The 14812-nt window shown below is 37.4% G+C and overlaps 1 pseudogene; it reads right to left on the bottom strand.

Moving 5' to 3' along the window:
- Window positions 1–5317: 5317 nt before the first annotated feature.
- LOC149161892 (UDP-glycosyltransferase 72B1 pseudogene) lies at window positions 5318–7091 on the bottom strand (annotated as a pseudogene).
- Window positions 7092–14812: the final 7721 nt, after the last annotated feature.

Below are 14812 nucleotides of genomic sequence, written 5' to 3'. Positions count from 1 at the left end.
AGTATCCAAGCCTCTGCATCCTCAGGATTCTTCAAATATCCATCAAAACTAAGTGGCTTCGCTTTCTTTAACTCATCCGACAAGTATCCCCTATCACTCCTCCTATAAGGGTGATAACGATGATGATCATAGTGTCTGTCAAAACCAGAACTAGAATAGTACATGTGTCCATCACCTCTCCTATCCGGAGTATCCAAGAATCTACCATCTCTTATTGTGTCATCTCTATCTGACATGTGATGACCATGAGACCTACTGCCATATGCTCCATTAGTCCCATTATGATGTCCATAGTTGATTCAGAGTGGTCCCTATCTCTACAATTCTAACAAACTCTGAAGAATTATTGCATTGACTTCTTCTTGTTTCTCTTATGCCTGCATGATTATGTCATTATCTTCTTTACAACTCCTTATTTCTTCCTTCAAACTCCTCAATGTGTCTGCTAAGTCAGAAGAGTTCCCAACACCATGCTGCTCATCTAATTCATAGGGAGAATATTTGTAGTATACTATCTTGCTGGTCATCTTGATCTCTTCCTGCAAGACATACTATGTCAGCTAAACCAAATCATAAACAAACCAATGTACCTTAGTGTAACTCGGGAAGGATATCTCATCTGCAAGACCAACCAGATTAACATAATACATATATAAACATAATCATATCAACATTTAATCATCATCTCAACCATTATCCAGTCATTAATGCATGACCATACCCACCACACATCATGACCTCATGCATGGAAACTATAACCATATCATTGTGTGCATAACAAATATGTATGATACACACGCATACACAATACATACAAACATTGACATGCATATCCAATGCATAACCAACATAAACTCATGATAAATACATCCAACAACAATGGCATTAACTTTTCACATGGCAACACCACTGCAACCATAACCAACACCATGCATACACAACCGGTACATAGACCACAAACATGAGAACACATATGCAACTGATGTGAATGCATGAACAACACACCGCCCATCCAGTTCAAGGGGTGAAAAATGCTCTGATACCACTCTGTAACACCCTCCTCCCACATCTACCCAAGTAACCGGGGAACCATGGTAAACATGTGACGAGAGGCTACCATGATCTGATTCAACCTCCTAGGTCACCTTAAGGAAGTGGAACTAACAAAACACAACCAAAATGACCATCCACAAATCCTACAGAACCTCCATGAGATATCCCACCTTTCCAGGTGACTAACCCCTAAGGAAACTCAACATTTTAGGGACCTAGAGCCCCAATTGCTCCCTTGCCAAGCCCTCCAAGCGACTGAGGGTCCCAGTTTCTCCCATGAGCCTACCTGAGTGCAATTGTAACCTTTTTCTGCTAGTGCTCTGCCAACAACTATGAGATTTAAGGCTAAATTCCAAGGCTAAGACTAAGTCACTGCCCAAAACTTCATGGAATTTACAAAAATGAAAAAAAAAACATAGAGACAATGATGTCAATACAAATTCTTGAACAAAGACTTGACTGGACCACTACTAGCCATGACATACATTTCCTCAAACATGTCATAAATATGCATTCTACATGTTTAAACAACAAATATGAGCATAGGGGTCTTATACTTATCTAAGAATCCCTAAGAAGCATTGATGCGTGATCACATTAGCTGCATTGTCATGTATTAGGTCATAGGTTTATTGATCAATCATTTACAAATCAAAACATGATGAGAACCATACATTTTCATTGTCATAAACATATTCATAACCAACATATAAACAACAAAAATAATGAGGATACAACAACCATAAGTGCCATATATGAACTAGTACATTTGCTCATAAAATACCAAGGAAATGAACTCTTATTAATGAATGCAAAAGCCAACCCAGTATGGGACTACCATGTTCCACCCGACCATAGATTGGATGAGTCAGGGCTTTCTTCAACCAATCACCCCTGTGCCATATTCCAAGCATGAATGTGTGACTCAAACCAAAAGAACCAACCAGGGCTTCCCGAGGTTAAACCACCTCACCCTCATCAATAGAATCAGGCTTTACCACAATCTTCACCAGATCACTAGGCCATAAACAATAAACACATAATACCAGGCTTTACCGTAACCCCCATCGGATCACTAAGCCATAACCCACCAAGACACACAATATCTGGCTTTACTGCAACCCACAGTCCGATTTAGGGGTCACTAGGCCAGTGGCTTTACCGCAATCCACATTTTGGTTCAGGGATCACTAGGCCATGTGTTCTCTCATTCAAAGATCCACCTCACGCAACTTCAAATCCATTTGGCAATCCAGCTCAACCAAAACATGAGAACCCCATCTCACCATGGCTATCCGGAAATGGGAAGGCAAGGTTGAAGAACATTGTCACACCTAGCAAAACCCATGCCCATGACAACAAGAGAACCAAGAACACACACACATAACCATGCATGCCAAATCTAGCAAGTAAATCACACATGCAAATTGATACCTGCAAGTAAACCTGTTGTAGTTGCTCGATCCTGCTCTTCCTTGCTTGATCTTTGCTTCCCCTTTGCCTTCTTTGCCTTTCTTGATCCAATGGTGAAGTGCTCCAAGAAAACTTTAAGTGTCCAAGAGTGTGAGAGAGAGAGAGAGAATAGAGAGAAGACTCCAAAACTGAACTAACCAAAAGCCACGAACTGATAGAAAGTTTTTTTATTAATGTGGCCTCTATTTTCTTCATTTTCCTTCATTTTCCTCATCACATGAAACTTGTGACTTTTCACCTTCATTTTCTCCTAATTTCCATTATTTTCATAAATAAATTGCCAATTAATGTCATTTTTCCTTTTCAAAGTCTTTGCCAATTTTTTTAGCGATAATAAACCAGATGAACACCCACACTAAAATGTCTTGCCCAACATTCAACTTAGAATAAGTGTCCCATAACCATAGTTATTATTTTGCATTTATTAACTTTTATTACATGAATTTTTCACCATATAATAAGATTTCCTTTTTCACCATATATTTGTGAACCATTATTATTTATTGTTCTAAATTCTCTAAAATTTGTGTGAAATTATTAAGAAAAAATAGCAACATATCATCCTCCTCCATCGAAAAACATTTTAATTAAAATAAGTGAGTTAACATTTTTTTATTTTTTTGTTGAGTAAATCTCTTCGAGAAGGTACATAGAAAGTATATAAGGTCAAGGTCCATGGGAAGTAGCGTGATTCTCTTCATTTTTATAACTTTATGAAAAATAATTTGCACCCGCGCATTAAACGAAAATATCAATAATTGATGGAATTTACTAAATAAATATAAATATATGTTTCTTCAATAAATAAATAATTAATTAAATTAAAATTATATATATATAATTTAGTATTTTTTAATTCGTATTTATTTAAATCAATATAGATTCATTTTAATTATGGATTTAATATGAGTTTAGAAGGATTCAAGTGTAATTTTTTTTATGAGCTTATATTATTTAAATGTTTTGTATAATTTTTTTTTAGATTTTTTATAATTTTTATTTTGGGGGACATGCAAAATTTCAATTCAATTTTGATGATGGATGCAAAATTTCAATTCAATTTTAATGACAGATGCAAAATTTCAATTCAATTTCAATGATGGACGGATATTATTATATATCATACTGAGCTGTAAAATTAAAATGAGCCACATCAAACTGGGTTGTAAAATGAACCTATCTGTAAACTCAATCATATAAAATAATCTTACAAAAAACCACCAAATCTTCAATAAAAAAGAAGTGAATATATAAGCAATAGCTAAATCTAGTAGGCTATTTTTCATCCCATATTTAATGCATATATGCAATCCACCTTAAATATGTTGTTTAACATCTTAAATCTGTGCTAAAAACTTATATTTATAGGTTAATGAGGATGATTATAACATGATATCAAATTCTTAATGCTTTGACTTTTTTACGGCCAGGGGAAGGTTACAGTTTTATAGGTAACAATTAGTATTATTCTAGAAGTTGGTCCACATTGGGTGCCCGATCTAACAATAAAGCACTGGCTATGGCTCTTGCTGGTCTTCTATCTTTTTGTGACTTTCTTGACTTACACAAGCTTCAAATTTTTGGAGATTTGATAGTCATCATCGATCATGTACAGTCAAAACATATCATAAAAAATATCAATATTACAGGATGGATGAACAAGATTGAGGCTCTATGGAGTTGCAAGGGGGACTACTCAATAATCCACATTGATAGGGATAAAAACAGGAGGGCAGATGCTTTATCTAGAAAGGGCCTTTCATCTCCACAAGATGTCTAGATGATGCAGATAACGGTGGACAACATCTCTTACCAGATCCAAGACTTTTGCATGTCGGGTACATAATTTTCTATTCATTGTTGTCTATCTGGTATGTATCTGATTCCCACTATTTAGATTTCCTTTTTGAAAAATATTCACATATATTTGGCATCTGGCTCTGATTACTGCCTATCTATTTTGCCTATATCTTATATTTCTCCATTCCACATTATGTGGTTTTGATCCACATATATTAGCCATATCTGGTGGTTTCCAAAAATATTTTGTTGTACAATTTTCTTTAATGAATATAATACAAATATATAGTTTTTTTTCGTGCTGAAAAAAAAAAACAATTAATTGTTTAATTATATATAGTTTAAAGTTTTGAAATATTTCTATTATTGAATAGTGTTATTTGCAATGTTTATATATTTACAATAACTTTTAAAATGCTATAATGAAAATAATGAAAAAACATTTTAAATAATAAAAAAAAAACAAAATCATAATTTCATTTAATATTGTATCACTAAGCAAAAAAATCTCAAAATTTATAATAGTAAAATTATACCTAAAACTCAAAATCTTCCCATCTTAATCTTACATTTATAAAAGTTACAAATTCCTTATTGTAAGCTGTAATTATATTAATGAGAGTAAATACAAATGATAGTGCTGGCATGCATATCCAAAAGTTAAAAATTCTTTAATTTTATATTATAATTATATTAGAGTGAATACTCATGTTTAGAAAATAGTGATGTCGTGTAAATTCAAGAGAGTCAAGGAAAAGAGAAATTGATTACATTATTCGAAATCTTATTCAAAAAAAACCCTCATTTTGTAGAGTATTTACCCATCTTGAATAGTCCTATTGATATTCAGAAAATCCTCATTTTGTAGGGTATTTACCCATCTTGAATGGTCCTATTGATATTCCGAAAATCCTCATTTTGTAGAGTATTTACCCATCTTGAATGGTTGAAAATTTACCCATCTTGAATGGTTGAAATGAGGGTACGTTGCTAAACCAGAATCTACATACATGAGTCTTAAAAATCAAAGCACATAATAAAATAATTATAAAAATCGGAGAAAACAGCATAGCATAGCCCATTTGCCAGGGGTTCACTAGTCCCTCCGTCTGTGGCCTTTATGTGGTGGCGTACAATGTCCATAGGTCTCATATATTTTCCCTCACTTTATTCCTTTTTCTTCTAATCTAAGTAAATATAAAACCATCATACTATGCAGGGCAAGGTGTTACATTGGGATTGATGAGAACTGTAGACTTACAGAATTTCTGACTGGAGTTTGTTCATCGCTACTGGAAAGCATGCGTTGGCTGCGTTCGTTCTCCAGTCAGACACTGCAGCGGCCATGGCTTTGTACGAACTGCCCCCTTCTTTCAACGCATTCATGGCCTTCTCCTTCAATTCTCTTGCTCTCGCCCTTACCCTCATCCCACTTTCTCCTTCCATCAACTCCCTAACTGCTCTCTCCACTTCTCCTCCCTTTACGAAATCATCGCTTTCCATCTTTGCTGCGATTGCCACCTTAAACTCTTTAATCAGTAGAAGCCTGTTTATTTTCTGTTCCGCAAAAAGAGGCCAACAGATAATCGGCACTCCATGTGAGATGCTCTCCAGGGCAGAATTCCAGCCACAGTGAGAAAGGAAACCGCCGGTGGATGGGTGAGAGAGAACAGGAATCTGAGGCGCCCATGAAGCAACAACAAGTCCTCGGTCTCGGGTTCGACTCTCGAATCCCTCGGGTAACAGTTGGGAAAGCTCTGTTTCCTCGATGGACAGAAAGCTGCTGGACGGACTGCGGAGCACCCACAGAAAGCGATGTTGACTTGCTTCCAATCCCATGGCGAGTTCGGTCACCTGAGCCCTGGGCAGAGCGGCTCCGCTTCCGAAAGAAACGAAGAGAACCGAGGAAGGCGGCTGATTGTCTAACCACTTGAGGCAATCCGCCCGTCCGTTTTCCACAAGTTCATCGTTGAGTTGAAGCGACGATGATGAGATGAGCGGCCCAACTGGATAAATGTGGGGCATTCGACGAATCTCCTCCGTGGGATTAGATATCTTTCCTTCCACAAGAGCTTTGATCGCTTCATGCTCTAGTTCCTCGAACGTGTTTACCAAAATGCCCGTTACTTCCCACAGACGTGAGCAATGGTTGAGGATCCAGTAAAAGCCTTCATCCGACCTGTCCTGAAAGGGAGTCGGCATATCACTGCCAGGGATCGGCGGAATGCCCGGTAACACTATTGGAAAATCTACATCCTTAAACGAAATTGGGATCTCCGAGACAAGCTTGGGAAGAGATAACGTGACTGAAAGCATAGAAGCAGTGGAAGTGAAGAATACGTATGTGGGTATACAGAGCTCGGCGGCCACATCGAACATAGTGGAGCAGAAAACATCAGTGATGAAAGCAGAGACGGGAGAGGCAGAGTGGACGAGGGATGTTAGAGCATTTTTCACTGATCCTTTCGATTTCTCCAAAAGTTTAGATATGTAAGTTTCTATTTTCAGATGTTGTGCGCCCTCTATCTCCTCCTCCGGCAGCTGGATGATGTTGATGTCGAGACCCGAGGACGCCATGGACTCCGAATAAGCAGCCATGAGAGCAGGCGAGAACATCCATTTGCTGGTGATGAAGGTGATGGAGAGTCCATGGCTGCTGGCGAGGCGTTTGGCGAGTTCAGCGACAGGAATGAGATGGCCCATTCCCGCGCAGGGAAAGATAGCAACGTGGGGCTTACGGCTTTCCATGGGTGTTCAGGGTAACAGGGAAGAGTTTGATCTGTTTGTAATGGGTATCTCGCTTCGCTCCGTACATATCATTTTATTCCGCCGCCCCACGCCTTCCATTCCATTCTCTCCTCAGCGAAGATGAGGTAAACGTCATCGCTTCCGTAAGCAAGCTTGAAATCGTGGGATGACGAGTCTTGAAATGTGTCATACTTAAAAAAAAAATACTGACGAGTCTTTAAATATAAAAGATTAATTTACGTTGATTGGATCATTTTTAATTTTTCTGATTTAATTATTTGTATGAAGATTAATTTATGTTGATTGGATCATTTTTAATTTTTCTGATTTAATTATTTGTATGGCTTAGATTTTATTATACTCAAAGTAATGTAGGTGTGTCATGGATTATGTCATACTTAAAAAAATGTCAAGAATAATGTCCAAATAAATAAGAACAAATTATAAACCTATAAAACATAAATTATATTTATAAATTTTAATATTGTGAATATTTTTATTTTAAAATTATTATGAAATAGAATATAAAAATAATATACATAAAATAGAAATTATATTTATAAGTTTTAATAGTGTCATTTTTTATTTTAAAATTATAATGAAATAGAATATAAACAATAGAAAAATGGTACAATATTTTATTTTCTAACCATTCAATTTTCTAGATAATTTGAGAAAATATATAAAACAATTTAGATAAGTTAAAATAGTAATAAAATAATAGGTATAACAACAATAAAACAATTTTTAAATTGAGAGTGGTATTTATAGGGTGGACACCCCACTTATCATCAAGGATAAACTTATCATCAAGGATAAAGAAGCCAAACAAAAGATAATAAGAGAGTGTTGGAAATGAGAATAAATAGATAGGGATAAAAATTCATTGGAGGAAAATTGAATCCAAATTAATAAATTAATTAAATATAAGGAAATGGATTAACAAGTTGAAGAAAATGGGAATGAGTTAAAATAAAAGAGATGAAAATGACCTAAGGAAGAAAAAAATAAAAAATTAAGGAGCAAAAGAAGGGACAAAGAAGCTAAGAAAGATAATGAGAGAGAGTGGGAATGAGAAAATTAGGATACATAATCATTGAGGGAGAATTTTTGTCTAGACAATGAATTTATCTCCAAAATTCGACATTTTGATTTTTCAAGAAATCTAATTGTGGTAGTGTTTAAATCACTTTTTTGATAGCAGAAATGGATTTAGCACCATCAAGAACCGTTGGGGCACCCAAAATCCTAAAGCTTGACAACTGTAACCTAGATTTTCAAAAATTTCTGCCAGATTTTCTCAAAATCATGCGAGAATTTCTATTGTTTTCTCGGTGAAATTGTGGCATGTTTAGACTATGCAACAAAGATATAAATTAAATTAAAAGAGATTAAAAGGACCTAAGGATTAAAGGAAAAAATGGATCCATAATTAAGGAACAAGTGAACAGAGAGAGGGGGTGGGGGAGAAGAGGACATTTTTTTTGAAGTGAATAGGGGAAAGAAAAAGAATAAGAGATGAAAGGGTGAAGGAGGAGGATAAGAAAAAATGGGTTGAGGGGAAAGGAGGGAAGCCAAGCAAACTAAGGAAATTATTGACTAAGGAGGTGAATCATAGGTTTCCAAGAATGGTTGAGTTTGTATCCATCTTCACCATTGAAATTATTTGGGTGTTTTTTAATATCAACAACTTCTTGGATAATTCAAGTGGTATAGAAGGGTTTTAAAGTAACTATTTTAGTATCCCTGAAGCAAATGAGGTGGTTATATTTATGTGAATGTTTCGTGATGATTGATTTGGTAATGCGATTTTGATTGGTGTCAACAACATTTTCTTTGAGGCAGGTTTGGAGGGATCTACTTGTTTGGACAACATAGGATTTTCCATGGGAGCAAGGGATTTGATAAACATTTGAGCCAAGCATTGGATCTAATCTATATTTAATAGGTTTCAAGAGGTGATTGAGGGTTTTATAGGGTTTAAATAAAGTTTGATTATTCTTTTTAGAAATAGTACCATGTATGTAGGGAAAAGAGATGCAAGATATGGGCGAGGGTGGGAAGGGGGGGGGGCGAGGGGGGGTGCAGGCGGGGGGAGGTTGAGGATTTGGGTTGAGAATTACGGTTTGGCTTGAAGGCTCTATGAATTTGTGAGGAGGAGTAAACACTAGTTCTAAAAGATTCGAAAGTGTTATGAAACCAGCTCAAGAAAAGATAGAAAAGATAGATCAACGCCTTAGAATTCAGCCTCTTCGAGGGGGCAACCTCCTTTACATTACATAAATGAACAATTCTTCGATGATTCAAATGACAAAACCTCCTTTCTATATATAGGAGTCTATGGAGTCACAATATAATCCAGCCGACCTAAAAATAATAATATAAAGCCACAAAAATAACAATAGAGGGATTCTATGGGCACATTAATAACAATATGGGGGCAATGGGGGCACAACAATATAAATAAGGGGTATAACTACAATAGTAATGGGGTAATTACTATTATTATAGGAACCCAACATGCCCCAATCCTTCAAAAAAGTGTTGTCCTCAACGCTTGAGTAGTTCTTGATACTTTTGCATAAAATTCTCATCCTCCCATGTGGAATCTTCAGCGGATAAGTTCTTCCACTTGATAAGGTACTCTGAAATTGATCGATTTCGTAGCTGTCGAGTTCTTGTTTCTATAACTGATTCCAGTTCCAATATAATTTTTCCTTCCTCATCAAGTTCTGGCAATATTGTTTGAAATGGGAGCTTGTCGCCTATAACCTTCTTTAAGCATGAAACATGGAAAAGTGGGTGCAATCGAGAAGCTGCAGGAAGCTCCAATTTGTATTCCATAGTACCAATCTTTTGCAACACCTTGTACGAACCATAATACTTTGGTGATAATTTATTATCCTTCATAGCTTGCTTGAGGGACATTTGCTTATATGGTTGTAGCCGTAGGAATACCCAATCACCTACATCAAAACTTCTTTCACTGCGATGTTGATCTCCCTGTTGTTTCATTGTATTCTGTGCCAACATGAGGTTATCCTTTAAGAGTTGGAGGACATGTTGTTGATGTTCGATGTGATGTTCCACTACCTGAACCTTAGAATTTTCTCTTAAATATGATGTGATGGATGGTGGTTGATACCCATAAAGTGCCATAAATGGGGTCATTTTTGTTGCTATATTAAAGGAAGTGTTATACCACCATTCAGCCAGAGGCAACCACTTGACCCATTGTGTCTGTTTATCAGATACAAAGCAACGAATATATCCTTCCAAACATTTGTTTACTATCTCAGTTTTCCCATCAGATTGAGGATGATAAGATGAGCTATGAGCTAAATGAGTACCAAGACAAGAAACTAATTGTGTCCAAAAATTTCCAATGAAAATGGGATCTCTGTCACTTACACTAATCTTTGGGTTTCCATGTAGCTTTTGAATTGTTTCCTTAAATGCAGTAGAAACTGTACTGGCTTTAAATGGATGTGATAATGCACAAAAGTGTGCATACTTGGTAAGTCTGTCAACTACCACAATGATGACACTCTTTCCCTTAGACTTGGGTAAACCTGTGATAAAATCCATTGATACCTCCTCCCAACGTTGGCTTGGAATGGATAAAGGTTGTAATAGACCCGGTGTCTTAATTGTCTCAACTTTATTTTGTTGGCAAACCAAACATTCTGCCACAAACTTTTGAATATTTGATTTAAGGCCATCCCAAAAAAAATTCCTTCTTAACCTTGTGGTAAGTTTTTAAAAATCCTGAGTGCCCTCCTAAGGGAGAAGTGTGCAATTCCATAAGAATCTTTTGTTTTAGCTGGGAATTCTTACAGAGGTATAGGCGATCTTTGTGCCATAACGAATCATTTTTCCAGCTAAATGTATCAGACATACTGGAATCTTGTTGTAGCTTTCGAATAAGTGCCCACACTTCTTCATCATTCTTCTATTCCTCCCTTGCTTCATTTATCCAATCTAGTTGGATGATAGAAATAGCGCACAACAATGCTTCCACGTCCTCATCCTTCCTTGAGAGTGCATCTGCCACCACATTTTTCTTCCCTTTTTTGTATATGATTTCAAAGTCATAACCCAACATCTTTGTGACCCACTTTTGTTGCTCTTCAGAGGATAATCTTTGTTCTAAAAAGTATTTAAGGCTATCATGATCCGTTTTTACCTTGAAGTGTCTTCCCATTAGGTAGGGTCGCCATTTCTTAAGTGCATGGAGTATTGCCAACATTTCCTTCTCATAAATAGCTTTGCTTAGAAAATTTCTCTTGATTGGATGACTTTCAAAAGCAATGGGTCTTTCATCTTGCATTAGAACAGCACCAATTCCATTTCCTGAAGCATCACATTCCACAATAAAGGTTTTTGTGAAGTCCGATGTAGCTAAGACCAGTGCTTGGCACATTGCCTCTTTAAGATGTTTGTTACCAGGAAAAGTGTCTATTTAGAACTGCTCTATCCCACTAAGGTGTGACAGCTGCCTTAGAAACAAACAGAGAAAAACTACTTTTGTATTTCCTTTATGAACTATAGATAGAGAGGAATAGAAAGAACCGACCTGTGTCTTGCGCTAATCCTTTGATCCAATCCCTCTCTTCTTTGACAGTCTCCAGCTACCTGCTCCCTTACTTGCCCAGCTTCACCAAGTACCTGTAAGATCACAAAAGAAGAACACTATACAAAGACATGGATCTATATTCATAAAAAACTTAGGATCAGATTTAAGTTAACCATACAAATGTAACAAGCATCAATGATACAAAAGCATGGAGGAAAAACTCAAATAGTTTTTATTGATAAACAAGAAAAGATCCAAGAGGAGTTACAACTGATGGTTCTTGACACAGCATCAACCTCCCAGCAAAGAAGCCCCTCTTCACCTCCAACAAAGCATAGATCACCCAATGCTCTGATGTTTGTCTCAAAACCAACAGCAATTCCTTACAATATGCAAAATTCCAGCCTTTGGATCTCTGAGATGAGGGATCCATATATAGATATATGTAAGGAGGATGAGTCAGCTTGTGATTTTATTAGTGTCTTCTCTCTGTCAGTTCTTGCTTCCACTTGGAGACTGAAGGCCTCTTACTCATCCTTGGTCGAATTCAGTGAGGCAAGTGTCACAGGAGAAGATTCTGGAAGCTTCCATTGTCTCTCCACCTCGCGGAATGACACTGCCATTTGTCATTTCTCGCTCATTGCACCCCACAGAAGGGACTTTTGAAATGCAACGCACCCTCACAGTGTATTTAGGTGCAATGCAATGCACCTAGCCAGTGGAGCAGCTGAAATGATCCTGTTTTGACTTATTCTGAGCAGTTTTTGGTGGAGAACTTCTGGGAGAAGCTGTAATCTGTTGACCTTGTTCCTTTAGGGGTTAGAACAACACTTTTAGGGACTTAGGAGCCCTTGGTTTATGGACATTTCATGCTTGGAGTTGTAATGCACAAAAAGGTCTATAACAGTTGCCCCCTAAAGTATGAGGCCGTTAACCTTTTGGTGTCGGGTGAAATGCTTTATCATGAGGATCCAAAGTTCTTTCAATGCTGGGAGGAGACTTGTAATAAGATACAATACAATACATTATCTTCATACTGTTTTCATGATCTAGCTGAGGCGGGCATTCCCATGCTCAGCTTTATAAATTCATTTTCATGTACATAGGACAGACAATCGTCTGAGTGTAGACTGATGATTCTGATAGAGCCATCATCCTTTTGGTAGGATGATTATCTATGCTGAAATGCTGTACATTTAATATCTTTATTTCCTTGGATATATATCGCAGCCCGGATGGATGAAACTAGATCCGGGGTCTTCAATCTCGTCCGATCTTCACTCGAAGTACAAGTCGATCCATGTGAGAAATGTTCTGAAGTCGAACATGGAAATACATCGCTTGATTACCAGTCAATGATGTAAATTGTTAACAAGCGCGAGAGGAATCACCGATAATGATAATGATCCTCAAGGTACTGTAGTGCAATTCACATGGTGTGAATAAAGGACTTGGCGTTGAACACCACGCAAAATCTTTCGGTCGAAGGTCATTGATGTAAACCTGTCGCCGGAAGTGAGAAACTTGCCATTGAGGTATGCAAGCTTCAAAGTACTAAATGGGGTGTTCCTAGACCAACTTCTTGGATAATGAGCTGATGTCGACAAGATGTGATCTGTCAAAGGAGGGCCTTAATGAATCCCACATCAATGACACGGAACGGAGCAAATGATTTTGATGGAGGTGAAAACGATCTGATGATATACGGTTCAGGGTGGCGGTCTTGAAAGAATGGAGTATAATGTATGGTAGTGGGTGAGACACAGGTGGCTTCTCTCGATGACTTCTCTTGAACATCTCGGCGACACTGATGTGATGGATTGGTAGCATTAACCCCAAATGTGGATGGTATGGTGTGGCCATGGCAATGTGACCAGTGAATGAAACAACCCAACCCGACTCGGACACGGAGTGGAAGTGTCATGTTCAAGAGCGACTTGCTACCAATAAAGATTCTTTGAGTTTTCTTCCCAATTTTTCCACAGTCATTGTTGACCAATACCTCTTTATTTTTGTCAAGCTTGAGGAGGATAACATATGCTTGTTCTATAATTTGCCCTTTGGGAAAACCCATCGCTATGTTTTAACAATCCTAGCGATAGTGAAACTCGTTCTCGTCTAAAGACAAGTTTGTCGCTATTAATCTTTTTAACGAGTTTAACGACAAAGATAACTCGGTCCTTTTCAATTTTAGAGAGTCTGAAAAGGTACGTAAAGGTAACTCCAAAATTCCTTTTTCGTCATCTAATCCCTTAAGTCCGAAAAAGTATAAAACAATACAGAAGGGATGAATTTTCGATAGTTTTAACGAGCTGAACAAAACAAGCGCTCGATCGTTTTGTGCAATAATCCCTCAGGTCCAAAAAGATTAAAATCTAGATGAGGGATAGCACTTCCTGTCCCTTTAACGAGCTGGAAGGCCAAGGACTCGAAAATATTTTCATATTTTACGAGTCAGTTGAAAAGAGCTTAAAGAAGACTCGTCTTTTGAGGAACGAGTGATAAAACGGGTAGTAGCTGATTCTAGGTAAGGTTTGGAATTTTCCAATCACGGCAGTGTCACAAGGATGGCTAGTGAAATCACCCTTCGCAGTTGTTCCTCAAAATGGGTAAACAATCAAATGGAGGTGAATGATCGGCCAATGAAAAAGTGGAGGTGACGGTGCAAACACGACCAAGGCTTTAATGGCTGAAGTACTACATTCACGGTGGTTATTTACCGGGGAATAGTTCATTTTTTAACTGATCCGGATTTAAACAGGAACGCAACAAATTACAGAGATAACCATATACACCAAGATGCAGCAGAAATAATACTTCATTTCATTAATGGAAAATACTGAAATATGCTTACAAACAGAAATGGCAATAAACTAGCTAGGGCGATGGTAGCTTATCTCTGAGAAGAGATGTGATGGCTACATGCCTCTGAACTGTGTTACAATGAGGCTCGAAGGCCTATTTATTGTTGAGAAACAATGGAAAAACCCTTAACATTCCAAAACCTAACCCTAGGAGATGAAACGCCAAACTGTGGGCCCCGTTTGGGGGTAAGTTGGTACATCAACTTCCCGGGGTCGTAACTTTGGCATATGATCTCCGTTTGACGCGTACAATAGCTCATTAGAAAGATCTATTCGAGCACTATCATTGTTGGAACGG

This window comes from Pinus tabuliformis, chromosome 5_2 (genome assembly GCF_031772625.1).
Source record: "Pinus tabuliformis cultivar Carrire ecotype Pingquan chromosome 5_2, CPIR1, whole genome shotgun sequence".
Lineage (NCBI taxonomy): Eukaryota > Viridiplantae > Streptophyta > Pinopsida > Pinales > Pinaceae > Pinus > Pinus tabuliformis.
The sequence above is the reverse complement of the archived record's forward strand: the minus strand, read 5'-3'. Positions and strand labels throughout refer to the sequence as shown.